Source organism: Camarhynchus parvulus, chromosome 3 (assembly GCF_901933205.1).
Source record: "Camarhynchus parvulus chromosome 3, STF_HiC, whole genome shotgun sequence".
Lineage (NCBI taxonomy): Eukaryota > Metazoa > Chordata > Aves > Passeriformes > Thraupidae > Camarhynchus > Camarhynchus parvulus.
Window position 1 is genome coordinate 109518387 of NC_044573.1, and position 16330 is coordinate 109534716.

A 16330-nucleotide genomic window follows, 5' to 3' on the forward strand; every position below is an offset into this window, starting at 1 on the left:
AGGGGGTTGAAACTGGATTATCTTTAAGCTCCCTTCCAACCCAAACCATTCTGTGATTCCATGTTTCTACCCTTTGACATCATCCTGCTAAGGGCGTGTGGAAGAGGTTTCCAGCAACTTCTGTGAGCCAGAGAGGAGTTTGATAAGAGGATCCATGTTTACCCCTGAAATAATTTTCTACCAAGGTCATTGACATAGAAACCAAGAAAGAAAGAAGGATAAAGAAGAGAAACTTGCAACTGCCTATTCCAATGAGCACTTTGTCTTTCATGACCAATGAGTAAAGTGAAAACTTATGAGCTTTGTAAGAATGTATAAAAAGCATGCATGCTATAATAAAAACTGTTTGAAACCTTCTGAAAATGGAGTGTGTTGCTTTGTGTTGTCTCTGTCTCAACTACAACAAGGGCACAATGAGAATGGGAAAATGAGGGCTAAGATTGCTTGAAAATGAAAATTTACTAGTGGACATCCTCTAATGAATACACTTGGCTTTCACACACAATATTCCCACAAGTCACTTGGCATTAGAGTAGTTTGTGCCATTTCCCATGGGCTAAATGGGTGCACAGGGCAGGTTTTGCCTCTGTTTCTCCATCAGCCCTCACTGCGCTTGGCAACAGCCACAAAGGTCTCCTATTAAAGAAACATCCTGAAATTTTCAGATGAGGAAAAATACAGCAGATGAGTTAATGAATCCTGGTGTGTGAGACATTGGCTGGTGTCACTGAAAGGGCACAAGGGGAGGCTCCTGTACATTTCAGGTTCAGGGATGGGGCTGTGCTGAGGTCTGGGAACCTGGTCAATCATTATCTGCCCTTGGCTGCTTTGATCTCAGCTACTTGTGCCCTCCTGCTGCAATCCAGACACTGAGTCAGCATAAAATAGAAATTCAAGTGACAGCACTGAACACCAGCTGGGAGAATGTACTGTCCTCTGTGCCTCTCAGCTAAAGGGGAATTCCTCTGTGGAGGAGAGGGTGAGAAGGAATAATAATGAATGTTTGAGAGGAAGGAGGAAGGCAGGATCTCCTGTAGGCTGTGGAGAACAGACTGGAGTTTCTCTGGTCCTGATGAGGAGTTCCCTGATCGGTCACACAGCCCCAGAGCTGATGCTTTTCCTGAAAATACAGAGACTTCTGTGTGGATGGTATCCTACAGAATAAGCCTTAATTTTTAAGAGTTATTGTACAGCTGATGACAAGTTAAAACACCGGAAGAGTCTTCGTTAGACAGTGAGCAGCTCTTCCCTCTGTGCATCATTTAAATGTCTACTCCTGTTGAGTAGACATTTAAATGATGCACAGAGAGAAGTATTGGGTAGGTTCTGTTGCCTTTGGCAGCATCATCATCATCAAAACCTGAATCATGGAACTCCACTGGTTCTTGTTAGGTAGGAAGCTGCTAATGCTGCAGCCACAAGAATTGGATTCACATATATTTGTATCTATAATCAATCAGGTCAGCATGGCATTGACCTTCTCCTTGTTCTCATCTGTAGTAGACAACTCCCTTGTGCCTGCTACATCCAAGATCACATTGCAATTTATTGAGCTGCAGCTAATTCAGGCAGCAGAGTGTGAGCAGTGATTCAGGATGTGACCACTGAATACTCATCATCCACAATATTCAATTATTAGAACAGCCCTGACAGTTTTGCCCTCTGCCAAAAATTCCTGGGCTGTTTCAATGATTAGTCCTGGCTAGGAACTATTCCAGCAGGCACCTGGTGTGGTCACCTTGGACTGGAAGCCAAGAATTGCACAATATGGGCATGGTCAAATGATGTCATCTCAGAACCCAGAGAAAGGCACTGCTATGAGTCCAGAAGCTTTCCAGACTGTATTTGCAGCTATTCATATTACAATTATTACATATTGCAGCTGACAGAATGAGAGGACATAGGCGCAAGCTGCACCAAGGGAAATACAGGTTTGATATTAGGAAAAAGTTTTTACTGACAGAATCATCAAGTTGTGGAATGATCTGCCCAGGGATGTGGTGGAGTCACCATCCCTGGATGTGTTTAAGAGAGATTGGATGTGGCACTTGGTGCGATGGTTTAGTTGAGGTGTTGGGGCATGGGTTGGACTCGATGATCTTGAAGGTCTCTTCCAACCTAATGATTCTGTAATTCTGTGAATTATTCATGTTTTTCTGGTTTGGCACAAGATGCAAATGAGCCTTTTGTAAGATGCTTCATCAATTGTCCTTCTCCTCCTCCTCATGGTTCAGTTATCTTGAATTCCTCTGTTCTGCTGCTAGCAATCTTTCTTCTGCTATAAATGACAACTAATAACAATAATTTTTTTGAGATCTAAATATCTGTCTTCTACACAGGTCAGTGTCCTGATCAAAGTTTGGAATTGCACAGAGCTTCATTCCTGTCTCTGCTTGGATGCCACTGCCCCAAGAGAAATCACAGTGATTATGGACGTCTAAATCCCATTCTGAGTCAATCACTGCACATCTCCACTTGTACCGATGGCACAGAAAAGAAAAGGTATCACTAATCTAACAAAAAATTGTTTCCATTCAGTTATGGCTTGAAATATCATATCAAGGATGGTGTGGGTTGGAAGGACCTTAAAGAACATCCAGTTCCACCCCCTGCCATGGGCAGGGACACCTTCCACTATCCCAGGTTGCTCCAAGTCCCATCCAGCCTGGCCTTGGACACTTTTAAAGAACAGAGAAAACCAGCTACTGGCTGGAGGAGTCACCTGAAATAACAGATACTTTGATTTACTCAGTTACCTCATTTCTAGCCCTCTGTAAAGCAGCCCACAGCTTCGAAGGTCAATATCAGGGACAAAACCCAGTTGTGCAAGCCATGACATCATCAAGCACATTACCAATTTCCAATGAGCCAATCAGGGCATTGTGTAATGCAGGGGACAGAGCTGGGAGTGGAGTTTGCTTTCTCCCGCCCAATGGGCCACATCTGCTGGGGATGAGAAGTGGCAGTGCCTGGCTCTTCACTTGTTCCTGCATCACCCAATTGTTTGCTTCCCAGGTTCTAGTTTAAATTTCAGTTAATGTTTTTTTCTTGAAACTTTTTTTTCCCTGAAATTAGTTTTTCCTATAATTATACACTTTGTGGATTGAAAGCACTTTTCGATGACTGTGTTATTTCTCAGGAGTCATAGAGACAGGACTTTGAGCATTTCCTTGATATCTGATGTCTTTTAAATATCTCCTTGAGATAAGCATGAGGGTGGTGAGGACCTGGCACAGGTTGCCCAGAGAAGCTGTGGCTGCCCCTGGGTCCCTGGAGGTGTCCAAGGCCAGGTTGGACAGAGCTTGGAGCAGCCTGGGATAGTGGAAGATGTCCCTGCCCATGGCACAGGACGGAACTGGATGATCTTTAAGGTCCTGTCCAACCCAAAACATTCCATTCTGTGGTCTATCAGATGAACCTCTGGGAGCACTACGTAAACATACTTTCTGCCTCTCCTTTCACTTAATCTCTTTCATTTCACCTCTTTCATTTCACCTCTTTCATTTCATCTCTCCATTCACAGATATTTTTTCCCCACAACACTGGTCTCCATGCTGGGGGATGAGGTTTGCTCCAGCCTCAGCTGGGAGCAGGGCTGACATTGCAGCAGCTGTACAGTTCCAGCATGGAAGAATCTCTCAAAAAAACAGGGAAGTCACAGAGTTGTTAATTTTTAGTGTCCCTTCCTCACAGACATGTTGACATGGCACAAACCATCCTGACTCTCATCTGCTGAAGTTTACAAAATGTTTGAGATGATTTTAATGACCCCAAGCCTGCTCTGCACAGAGGTCTCCACAGACCCACCCAGGGCCAATAGCTCCTGCTCCCCTGGGCATGACTTTCCTGGGAAACCACATCTTGAGCAGCAGCACCTCACCCCCTCCTTCAAGGACAGGATTCCTCCTGGGTAATGAACCACACACTTCTAGGAAACTTTGGAAAGGCCAAGATTTCCTGCAGCATTTAGGGCACATTTCTCAAGCCGTCTGCACATTTTCACTCCCACGCCTTTGCTGGGGGTATGAAACAGAGTTTAATCCACCTTTTACCCCCATCTCCAGCCCTCCAGAGGGGCAGTGAGGTTGAGTTTGTGGGTGTGGGTGCAAAGGTCCTTTCCAGCCCAAACCATTCTGTGATTCTGAGGCAACAAGTGTGGCTGGCCTCATCCATACTGTTAAATTCCTTCAACTTCAGGAACAGGTGGCTGGATTAAAACAATCCACAGGGAGTGGTTCCTAGCCCATGCCAGCCCCCATGGGTTTGGGACAGTTCTGGGCCCACATTGAGCCAGTTTAGCTGATATTACAGACCCAGGCCCTGTACCTTTCCCCTACACTGTTTTAATGCCAGCATGGACATGGTGCTGCTCCAGGACATTTTGTGATGGATGGTCTCACAGGAGAAGGCAGACAGAGCCTTTCCTTCCCTCCTTCCCCTCCACTCACTCCTCCTGCCCCAGGACATCAGCAGTTCTGCTGGTACATTATTTGGACCAAAGCTGTTGCAATCACACCACAAGTAAGTGAAATCTCTGGCTTTTACTCTAAAATTTAATTGGCCTTTCAGATTACAGCAGTTCTGCATTTAATCAGCCATTTCCACCATGTAAAGGACATAGGTCTAGTGCAAGAGCAGTTTAGGTTGCAGGAATATGATATAAAATCTCAGAAGGAAGGAAGGAAGGAAGGAAGGAAGGAAGGAAGGAAGGAAGGAAGGAAGGAAGGAAGGAAGGAAGGAAGGAAGGAAGGAAGGAAGGACGGAAGGAGCGAGCCGAGCTGTTGGATCAAATTGCATTTGCAGACAGCTCCTGTTCTTACACCAGGGACAAAATCCCAGGGAAAAGTTCAGGCAAAAGAAATTAATTTGGTTGATTTTCCATGCTCAAAAGTCTAAGAGCTATATTATTTCTCCATCAGCTTTGGGAGATGGGGAATGATATGCTCAGCAGGGCCATCTGCTCCAGCCTCATCTTGCAATTTTCTTCCTTGGGAAAAATTCCCATCATTACTTTTTCACTGCAAATATAAGGCATAAAAAGTGTCTAACACACTTTTGGAGATTTGAATAGCTAATGGATTGTGATAGAGCAGGGAATGCAATTAGGATGATGGGTACCTACAAACTGATGAGCTCTGGCTTGTATTCATTTAGACATTTATTCATTTTAAAAATCTACTCTTGATTACATCTCCCTGCCAGCATTGGTGTCTGCTCACAAGGGTGATCCCTGCGCTTTGTTCAGGTTTTCTTGGAATTTGTTCTAATATTCACCCAGTTCCTAAGACAGGAACCTGAAAATCACTCATGAGTACATCTTGGGTCTGCACCTGGCAAAACAGCTGAAAAAATAGAAAAAAAGAGTTTACAAGAAATTAATTATGAATGAAGGTCTGGAATCTGATGACAAAGAAGTTTGACAATTTTCAGGCTTGGGTATTGCAACAGAGATAGAGATAAGAAATTGCTTTGAGCATTTTTTATTGTTGTTTTCCCACAAAATAAATCTAAGGAAATATTTCTCTCTTGAAGATTCTTAGCTGATAATCCATCCCATATTGGTTTACGGCCTGATTTTAAAGATATCAGTGTACAAGCTGAAAACCCTTCTGCTTCCTGATTGCAGAGAAAGATAAATATCAACCACATGCTGTCAACAAAATGTACATTGGGAAAGAAATCACCCAGTGTCACAACCTGGGTTATTTTCCCCTAAATCCATTACCCCCAAGTACTTCTGTTATATATTTTCCCACTTGCTCCATTTTATGAAGTTCCCTGCTGTTGGTGTGGCTTTTAAATAGCTGGAATAAAACTGCCAAAACCCCACTCTCTGGGTTTTTTTTCCATGTCATTGCTGAAGGTATTTATAAAAATTCATCCCCATATGGAAGACTGAGCAATCACAGCCCTGCCACCCCCATCCTGCTCCACACTAAGGCAGGAGTGAGATGGAGATGTAAATAGGGAAGGGATGACAGCACCAGGGACAGGCTTGGCCAGAGGAAATGGGAGACACAAAGTCTGTTAGAATCACAGAATTACTGAATTATTTACATTGCAAAAGAGCTCCCAGACCACTGAGTCTAATCTGTGACTGATCCCCACCTTGTCAGAGCACTGAGTGACACATCCAGTAATTCCATGGACACTTCCAGGGATGGAAACTCCACCATCTTCCTGGGCAGCCCCTCCCAACTCCTGAGCACCCTTTTCATGAAAAAATTCCTCTGGGTATCTAAACATCAATAGGTTCCTCCATCGCTCCTCCAGCAGTCACTTCATTGATTGGTTCAAGTGCTGAGGGAATGGAGGCTAAAGATCTTTTTTTTTGGCATGGAATGAGCCTCCCTCCACAAACAGGAGGACCTACAAGTTGCCCAGAGAGGGTGTGGAATCTCCCTCACTGGAGATATTCCAGAACTGGACACAATTCTTTGCAATGTCTTCTAGGATGAGCCTGCTTGAGCAGGGAGGTTGGGCCAAATGACCTCCAGTGGTGTCTCCCAACATTTTCCATTCTGTGTTTCTGTGGTCTTTATCCTTAGGAAGGTCCAGCAGACCAAAAACAACCCTTCCTTGGTCACTCACAGGGAGATGTGACCTTGTCCTCAACCTGGACACTGAGACTTGAACCAACAGGGTGGAGAGAAATGAAAACAAATTTCAGCTTCCAAAATAGTCATGGGATCATTCTAGAAGGAAACCTGGTGACACAAGAGTGACACTGTTGCTTATATAGACAGAAAAAAACCAAAACAAAGCAAAACAAACCAACCTTGCTGCCTGACAAAACATACTTCAAGTTTCTACAGAAAAACATTTCCACCAGACACAAAAACTCCAGAATTGAACCCAATCTGTCCAATCTGTGTGAAGGAGTGCCAGCTTCAGGTTTCACATCCTCCTCTGGTCGAGCTACTTCTAAGTCAATATTCAGAGTAAACTACTTTGTGTAACAGACCTCGATAGTGCTGATCATAATTCCCTGAGAATTGCATTTTCACTGGAAAATAAACTTATATAGGAAAGAGAATTTGTTACATGAATTTACACCAATATGGAATATTTTAAGCCTTTCTCCCTCACATTTCCCCATTTCATGCAGCCTCAAAGATTTCCTTGTTTATGCAAGACAGAGTATTTTAACTGGAAACATTTGGAGAGTCTCAAGATTATGAAATAATCTTGGTTATTAAGTAGCTTATGACAACTTTCCTGGAATGGGGGACATCAAGTTCTACTCTCTGTTGAGGTGTCCCTTTGATTAAACCTCATCACCAGGCTCTTCATAGAATCATCAAATGGTTTGGGTTGAAAGGGGACCTTGAAGATCCTCCTGTTCCAACCCCCCTGTCATGGGCAGGGACACCTTCCCTAAATTGTGACTCAAAACACTCCTGCTTAAAAAAAAAAAAGGCTTTCAGAAGTCTTAAGAGTTTGGCCCTTTGAAAAGTGTGAATAGTTGTAAATTCAGCATTTTTTTATGAAATGTAAAACTGTTCCCATTGCCTGAAGTGAAAATACTTCTGATGAGAAGTCCACAAGAATAATGCCTCCTACCAGATATCCTTTCAAGAGAATGCCAGTTGTCCCAACAACAGCATCTTGAAAAATTGTGCTATTTGGGGCTTTTTCATCTGTGGAAGATTTATAGAAGGAAATGCCTGAGGTTTTTTCCATTCTGAGAAGTCAAAGGGACAGAAAATCACATTATGGAGACAGAGCCAAAGACAAGGACATTTGACTTAATGATCTTGGAGGTCTTTTCCAACCTCCATGATTCTGTGACATTGAAAGCAATGAGGCAGCGACATCTTGAGGAAATCCCTGCTCACTCAACCCTTTGGTGGCATTCCAGGAGTTATGGAATAAGGGAACCTACGTTCTTGTCTTTCTTATTGATCCATTGTCTTATCTCAGTATATCTCCTGTTTATATATTTTAAAATTCACCTTGAAAGAACCCTTAAAGGAGTTCAACTACTTTTTATGAATTATAACTCACATAAGGCCATTCCTACAGATTCAAGCCTTTTTTCCAGCCCTCCATCCCCTCTGTCCATCTCACCATGGGGAATCAAGAGAAGACTAAGCAAGGAGTTAAAGATCCTGATGACCAGTCCTGATGGCTCAGCTTAGGCTCCCCACAGCCAGGTGTTTCAACAGAATCAACGAAAAAACCTCACTGACACAGCGAAGCAAGTTCAGTGAGAGCCATCAGGGTGGTGGAGGAGTTGGAAATGGGAGATGTGAAGAGAGATGGGGAGAAATTGGGATTATTCTATTCGAGGAAGAACGTATAGAGGGATCTTATCCCCCCTAACAGTTCCTTGCCTTTCCAAAGAGGTTTTGGGACCAGAAAAATTGATATCCTGACATGAAGCCGCATCTGGGGTGCCCACTATTCCTGTCAGCTTTGCAAACATAGGATACAGGAAAGCTGAAGTGATACTTTGGAGAACCACAACTTTGAAGATACTTTGAATCCTCATGCAGCAAGGAAAGACCACTCTGCCATGGCTCATCCATTGCCCTTCTGAAGGGATTTGAGGTACAGAGTTATGGAGTGGGAGGGCAAAAGGAAATGTGCAGGAGATGCTGATCTCACATCCCCACAGAGGGGACATTCTGACCCCGGTGTGATTTGAACACACAGCCTTCTGATCTGGAGTCAGACGCGCTGCCATTGCGCCACGAGGTCAGGGGTGGAACAATTTCTGCTCAAATGTCATCCTGGAATTTGGGGCATTTTTGAGGAAATGGGAATTTTGTTTCACCTGGCAGAGGAGTGGCACCATCTTTTCCTGCCTTGCCTTGGTATAAAAAATATTCTAGATATTTCGAATATCTAAATGAGGTACTTCAGAGGAAGAAGGCCAAAAATGGCCACTGCCCAGAGCAGCCCTGCAGAGCCTCTCCCAGGAGAAACACTCCTGGATGTGGTGTCTCCAGAGGGATAGGAAAAATGGAGGCCCAGTTTTGGAACCCTGGTTACTAAGGATTTTAGACTTTCTATGCTATCAGGCACTGACCCCCCAAGAGAACACTGCATTTGACCTGAGGCTGTGGAGAAAACTTCCAGAATTGAATGATAGAACTGGGATTATGGATGTGGAGTTTGAATAGAAGTGTGTAATATCACATAGTAGAAAACTTAGAGTTTAAGGTTTTAGAATATAGTAATATATATAAAACAAGATATAGGTTTTAGAGCAGAAGCTAGCCCTTCTTCACCTTCTTCTTTGTAGGTTTGAGTAGTATTGTGTAATTAGAAAAAAAATCTGTATTGTGATCCACAAGTAGTTAGTTATTAAGTCAAAAATAAAAATAATTTAAATGTAATTTTTAGTTAAATAATTTATCCTTAAAAAACCTTATAGAGAGATAAGACTCCATTTTCAGTTTGTTAAAATAAAATACTGTAGAACCCACAGTCTGTAAAACTATAATATAGATAAGAACTAATAAACATCTGAGTCCAAACATGAAATTCCATCTTGCATTTAATCCCAACCTTAACAAAAAAGAGGCAAAAACTTCACAGCCCAGCACCTCCCTGAGGACTGAAGCCCCATTCACCTGGAAGATGCATGGATATCAAACCCATGATTCACAGGGCACAGGCCATAACCGAAGTGCAGTACACAGCAGGGAAGTGTGGTGGGTGTCTGCTGCACTTTGCCTCATGAGGAAGCTGAATGGAGTGAAAGCTTTCTCTGAAAAGAGGAAAAAGCTTCACAACTGCAGGCTCAGTCACTCCTGGGGGACTTGGACTTATCTCCATGTGATATTTCACCACCTGGAACATCAGTGTGGGGTGGTACAGTCAGTCCAGAGGACTCCTGGAGTGTTTAAGGACAATGGTTCAGTGTAATGTGATGAAAACAGAGGTTTCTGATGAATGCCATGAGGAGTTTTTCTCAAGAAAAGAATAAAAAGGAAGTCTGGTCCATCCCACCTCAAAGGCCATGTTCCTGAAATGAAGGAAGAATGTGATGATGGCTGGAGACAGGGACCATGGACTTCCCAAGGGCAGAACACTCTGGGATGATACCATTCCTTCCTCGATGGCCAAATGGACACTGAGGAACATCATTTATCTTGGCTTTGGTTTCACCTCTGACAAGGTCTCCCAGACATGTCCCTGCAGCAGGACATGCACACAGAGCAGCTGAGCTCATTCCAAAGGCAAAGCAAAGGGCCACAACCAGGCACTGAGTGGGTTGGGATCAGGGGCTGGGGGTCCAGGGGACCCTTCACTGCTGGATGCTGAGCTGGCTGTGCTTTGGGGTCTCTGTGGTGGGAGCAGAGGCTGCTCCACAGAAGGAAGGACATGGCCAGCCTGGCAGGGACGTGGGGGTCACCAAGGGACAGGGCCAGTGGCGCAATGGACAACGCGCCTGACTACGGATCAGGAGATTGCAGGTTCGACTCCTGCCTGGCTCAACACTTTTAGCCCACGGAAATTCCTCCTGCTCCCTTCTTTCTGACCACCTTCCTTCTCCTGCCCACCATCCATCCTCCCTCAAGCTCCTCATGTCCTGTCCCACACTCCAGAAGGGGCAGGGATGGAGTCCACACCAGAGCCAGGGGCACCACAGCAAATCCCACAGCGGAATGCAGGTGCCTCCTGGAAATACAGGTGCTTCCAAAACTCCTGTCCCACAACCAGGACAGAGCCAGCACTCCCAGGATGTCCTGGCACCTCGTGTGTCCTGGTCCCAGCCCGCTCCGAAGCTCACACTGGTCCTGCTGCCCTCTGTCAGGGCCTTGCCAAGTTCTGCTCTGGAAGCAGTGCCCTGCTCACAGCTTTGATGTCACAAAATGATGTTCCTGAGATGGTGGTGTTGGAGAGATGGGAGAAAAGTCTGGAAGGTTAAGGACCTCTGGAAGACAGCCGTCCCTTGTCACCTCCACCACCAGTTTCAGGGTGATCCAGGCAGGGCTTAAACCTGCAGACTCCTGATCCATAGTTAGGTGTGTTCATTGAGAAACTGGCCCCAGCCTCTGATCCTACCTGCTCTCCTCACTTCAGGACCACCTGGATTTATTGGTGGTTAAAGGGAAGTGGTAGGACCTCACCTTGCTCCTGCCTGCCCATCCCATGTCAGCCTTGCCCTCCTCACCTGTGGTCCCACCGGTTCCACCACCCAGGAGAGGAGGTGCCCGTACTGAGCTCCAGGCTCAGCTCAGCTGCTCTGGAGGGTTGGAGGGCACATCCTGCCTTCCTATGGGATGTGTAGTTAAACTTCCCAGGCCTTATAGAACTGTCTGGAGCTGTGGTGCCCAGTGGAGGGGAAAGCTTAGCCCAAGGCCACCTCCACTTGCTCCAGCCTGGTGACAGAGGGATGGACAGCTGAGCTGTAGCAAGATTTTGCTTGATGGCCAATTGGTCTGGGCTGCCCTGCACATGGACACCTTCAACCTTCCTCGCCCAAGCCACAGACACAGTGAAGGTACAAAACAGTGATGACAGGACCATGAGTGTGCAAATATGGGATGAAGCAACAAAAGAACATGGAAATGGGAATTTTACATCAAATAACAGTGATTCGTGTTGGAAATGACACATGGTGGTCTCCAGTCCAGACTTCTGCTTAATTGATGACATGCAGATCAGAACTGCTTGCTCAGGCTCTGAATACCTCCAAGGATGTAGAGGCCACAGGCTCTCTGAGCTTCTCTCTTGGTGATTTACCATCTCACAGAGAATTTTTTTCACCAGTATGTCCAGTCAGAGCCTGCCCTGATGCGAGGGAAGTTTTGCTGTGCAGGAAGGGACAACACCGGACAGAGGCAGGGCACCATGGGGAAAGACGTCCCCTGTCACCATCAATGTGACAGCCAGGCTGTGGGCAGGAAAATTGCGAGCCAGGCAGGAGTCGAACCTGCAATCTCCTGATCCGTAGTCAGGCGCGTTGTCCATTGCGCCACTGGCCCGGCCCTCCTGGAGCTCTAGGTGGGCTTTGTGACTGAATTAATCAAGTATAGGAAAAAACAGATTTTAGGACATCCCTGAGAAGCAGGCGATCTAATCCCCCCTCAGAGCACAACATTCTTTGACATCAGGTTGTAGCCAAATTTTAAATGACTCCAAGGATGGAAACTCCAAAGCTTCTCTGGGACCTTGCCCTACTCTGAGACCATTGCTGTCCCATGCAGAACTTGACAAGGCACTGACAAAGGGCAGCAGGACCAGGGTGAGCCTTGGAAGGGGCTGGGGACCAGGGTACAGGAGGTGCCAGGACATCCTGGGAGTGCTGGCTCTGTCCTGGCTGTGGGACAGCAGTTCTGTAGGCACCTGCATTTCGCTGTGGGATTTGCTGTGGTGTCCCTGACTCTGGTGTGGACTCCATCCCTGCCCCTTCTGGAGTGTGGGACAGGACATGAGGAGCTTGAGGGAGGATGGATGGTGGGCAGAAGGAAGGTGGTCAGAAAGAAGGGAGCAGGAGGAATTTCCGTGGGCTAAAAGTGTTGAGCCAGGCAGGAGTCGAACCTGCAATCTCCTGATCCGTAGTCAGGCGCGTTGTCCATTGCGCCACTGGCCCTGTCCCTTGGTGACCCCCACGTCCCTGCCAGGCTGGCCATGTCCTTCCTTCTGTGGAGCAGCCTCTGCTCCCACCACAGAGACCCCAAAGCACAGCCAGCTCAGCATCCAGCAGTGAAGGGTCCCCTGGACCCCCAGCCCCTGATCCCAACCCACTCAGTGCCTGGTTGTGGCCCTTTGCTTTGCCTTTGGAATGAGCTCAGCTGCTCTGTGTGCATGTCCTGCTGCAGGGACATGTCTGGGAGACCTTGTCAGAGGTGAAACCAAAGTCAAGATAAATGATGTTCCTCAGTGTCCACTTGACTACCAAAGAAATCATCTCTTCAGAGAAATCTATTATTTTGGTCTAGGGTGGTCTGCATTTGATAAGTTCTTGGCCTTCCAGTTTTTTCACATCTTTCCTCCTTTTGGGCATGGCTTTCTGAAGGATTGTTTCCATAGTGTTCAGGCAGACCCCGAGCTGTGATGGCCCGGACTAGAGCTTTCCAGATGGTCTTCCTTAAATATTCTTGAAAAAAAATCTTTCCATGTTGTTCATCAGAAACTTGTCCCTTTTTCCATAATCCTACACAGAGTAATTGCTCTTGATTCCCCTCCAGATATCTCCAGATCCTTGGAGATATTCAGTCCCCTGGACTGACCCTACCACCCCATGTTACCCTGCCAGGCAAGCATGTCCAGGTCCTCCAGAAGTGACTGAGCCTGGAGTTAAAAAGTTTCCTGCATTTTCCTGAGGAAGGCATTAACTCCTTCTTGAGGTAAATTATGGCCAATACCCACCACAACACAACCTCCCCACTTGCATCTCGACCCATAATTTCCATCCAGCACAGCTCCCTGCTCAAAGGAGAGCTCTGGGCATCATGTTGCCCATATAGTCTAGTCCATGTCCCTACACCCTGAGCCCTGTCCCTCTGTCTTGGTTTGAACAGACAGGTGTCTGCTAAGGAAGGCAGGAGCCTCCCTTGAAATGGAAAATGCAAACCCCCTTCCTCTGAATTATTATAATTTTGAAATTAAGGTGTTCTCAGGCAAAGATATGGGAACAGGAGTAATAGTTCTTTACTAGGAAAACTAAAAATACAAATGCAATAGTACAAAAAGAAAACAAACCACTGACAGAGTCAGAATGCAACCTGACACACTGTGGGTGAGGGTGGTGGCAGCAGTCCCATTAAATGGTGGCTGCAGCCCTGCTGCTGCGCCAGGTGTGGTTCTGTTGGAGCAGGGATCCTGGAGAAGGGTAGAGTTTTCCTCTGAAAGTCCAGTGGTGATGTAGATGGGCCTGGTCTTCCTCTGGGAATGCAGTGGAGAAGAAAGCTGCTCCTCTGGGAATCCAGTGCAAAATGCTGCCTGTGGTGTTCCAAACTTCAGATCATATCCAGGTAGGAATGCTTGGCTCCTCCCTCTGGGTGGAGCATCTCCCAAGGGGATGATGGAATTTTATCAGTCCTGCAGGGACACTCAATGACCCATGAACAGAAGAGATGTCCTGGAGGGAAGATTGCTTGTGGAATAGATACAGAAAACTGCCCAATTAACAGAAGATAACTGCCCCACCTCCAACAGATGGAAATAGAATACACACCCCCAGGCTAAGGCACCCTCCCACAGAGCAGCCCCCCAGAAAAGCAGAGGGATGCCAGTGCTGGCCCAGACTGACCCCGGTGTGATTTGAACACACAGCCTTCTGATCTGGAGTCAGACGCGCTGCCCTTGCGCCACGAGGTCAGGGTGGCAGGGTCCTGGGGCCTGGGATTGGCCCCTGGGAATGTCCTTTCCATGGGGACCACCCTGGGGTGTCCCTGCACCCCGGGAGCAGGGCTGTGGCTGTGGAGGGGCAGCCTGAGGGGAGGGTGGCTGCTGAGACCAGCCCAGGCTGCAGGATGGAGGTGTGGGGTGGGATGAGGGGAACTACGGTGTCAGTGAGGGCAGGAACCAGGCTCAGGGATGCTCCAAGGGAGGATGGTGGCTCAGGGGGGAACACAGAACAGCCCAAGGTGGGTTTTGGCTGTGGACTCAGAAATGGTTTTGGCTGTGGACTCAGAAATGGTTGTGGCAGAGCGGAGCACCCATGGGCTCAGGCCACTCACAGCTCCTGATGTCCTGCCCCAGCCACAGCCCTGTGCTGGCTGGGAGTGGCACCTGGAGCTCCTGCAAGGAGGGCAGGATGCTCCCTTGTCCCCTGCCCCACCACTGCAGCTGCCCAGTCCTTTCCTCGTGGCTGCTGAGGGCAAGGCTGCCATGGACAGCTGTGTCAGTAAGGAGGTGAAGCCTTCCTTAGCCCTCTCCATCTCCCTTCCCAGCTTCATTCCCACCCCATGGAGACATGCTGGAGACAGCCTGCTGGGTACCAGGGTGTGTGGAGAGGGGCAATACGGGCAAGGGCTGTGGCCAGCAGTGCAATGGGCAAAGCACCAGGAAACTCCTCCCTGGCTCAGCCTAATCCTGGTAAGAGCAGAGCTCTCAGTATTACTATAGTTACAGAGATTTTTAAAGTTATAGAAATGTTATTAAATTTCATGAGGTTAGAAAACATTAACTTCATAGTTAAACACTTACCCTGAATGTGACTCCCTCCAAAAATTCGATTCCTCTCTAAAATTTGATGCCTGAAACCAAATCCCATCCCTGCTGTCCAAATATATGAATAATCACCATGAATTTTCCCTGTGGATTACCAGTGCTGAAGATGGAGCAAAGAGGCATTTCCTCTTTCTTTTACCTTTCCACCTGAGCAAATTCTGCACCACGAGGTCCCTTCCTTCTCCAGCACCTTTTCCCACAAGAGGGAGCCAGGAACCAGCTCATGGGCTCCATGAGCTCTAAGTCAGGCTGGAGATTAATTTTGTTCAGTGAAGAATCCTCCATCCCAAGGCCAGACTGGAAATTCAGCTTGTTTCCTTCCTGGGAATACAGTGGTTTTTCCTCCACAGCACAAAGTTTTTGTCTCTTCAACCCCAATGGTTGCTATTAGATTTTCCCCCATATTTTTCCCTGCTGACCACCCTCAGTGGCACCTCTCCTCATCCATCCCACTCTGTCACTTGCTCCTCACAATGTTGGAAATAAAGTCAGGTTTTCAGCCAGTTCCAGGACCACTTCAGCCCAACTGCAGTCAAATCCTGCTGATTTACATTGCCATAACACAAATCTGGTTAAGCGCTTTGGGACAGCAGATGTTTCCCATAAATTTAGCATCCCAGTTATTATTTTCAGAGCTGTCCCATGACTGAAAACTTCAAAATGAATGAGAAGTCTTCCCTTCTCATAAAAACTCCTTTACTCAAAGGGATGTGAGTCCCAGACCAGATCAGCAAAACCCTCCAGGGATGGGGATTTCGCCACTGCGCTGGGCAGCTGTGCCAGGGCTGGACAGAGCTTTCTGTGAAGGAATTGTTCCTAATTTCCAATCTAAACCTCCCCTGGTGCAATTTGAGGTGATTCCTATTGCTCTGTCCCTTGTTTCTTGGGAGGAGATCCCGACCCACCCCTGGCTGTCCCCTCCTGTCAGGAGTTGTGCAGAGCCACAGGGTCCCCCCTGAGCCTCCTTTTCTCCAGACTGAGCCCCTTTCCCAGCTCCCTCAGCAGCTTCTCACAAGAGATCCTGAGGCAAGGGGCAGAACTTCCACTGTGTATGAAAATATCTTTTGCGTTCCATATAAAACATGTCTCTGACCTGGAATAACCTGGGAAAGTAACCTGGGAAAGGAGGAGAACAAAAAGGAGCAAACAAAGTGCAGAGGTGTCAAAGCAGACTGCGATTGTCCTTGAATTTCAA

General features: G+C 46.9%; 5 non-coding genes across 5 annotated transcripts; 1 reads left to right on the forward strand and 4 right to left on the reverse strand.

The window, feature by feature from the left end:
- Window positions 1-8631: 8631 nt before the first annotated feature.
- Window positions 8632-8703, reverse strand: TRNAW-CCA. Its single transcript has one exon. It is a non-coding gene; the product is annotated as a tRNA-Trp (tRNA).
- Window positions 8704-10375: 1672 nt separating this feature from the next.
- TRNAR-ACG lies at window positions 10376-10448 on the forward strand. Its single transcript has one exon. It is a non-coding gene; the product is annotated as a tRNA-Arg (tRNA).
- Window positions 10449-11869: 1421 nt separating this feature from the next.
- TRNAR-ACG lies at window positions 11870-11942 on the reverse strand. Its single transcript has one exon. It is a non-coding gene; the product is annotated as a tRNA-Arg (tRNA).
- Window positions 11943-12477: 535 nt separating this feature from the next.
- On the reverse strand, window positions 12478-12550 carry TRNAR-ACG. Its single transcript has one exon. It is a non-coding gene; the product is annotated as a tRNA-Arg (tRNA).
- A 1658-nt stretch (window positions 12551-14208) lies between these two features.
- Window positions 14209-14280, reverse strand: TRNAW-CCA. The gene has a single exon. It is a non-coding gene; the product is annotated as a tRNA-Trp (tRNA).
- Window positions 14281-16330: the final 2050 nt, after the last annotated feature.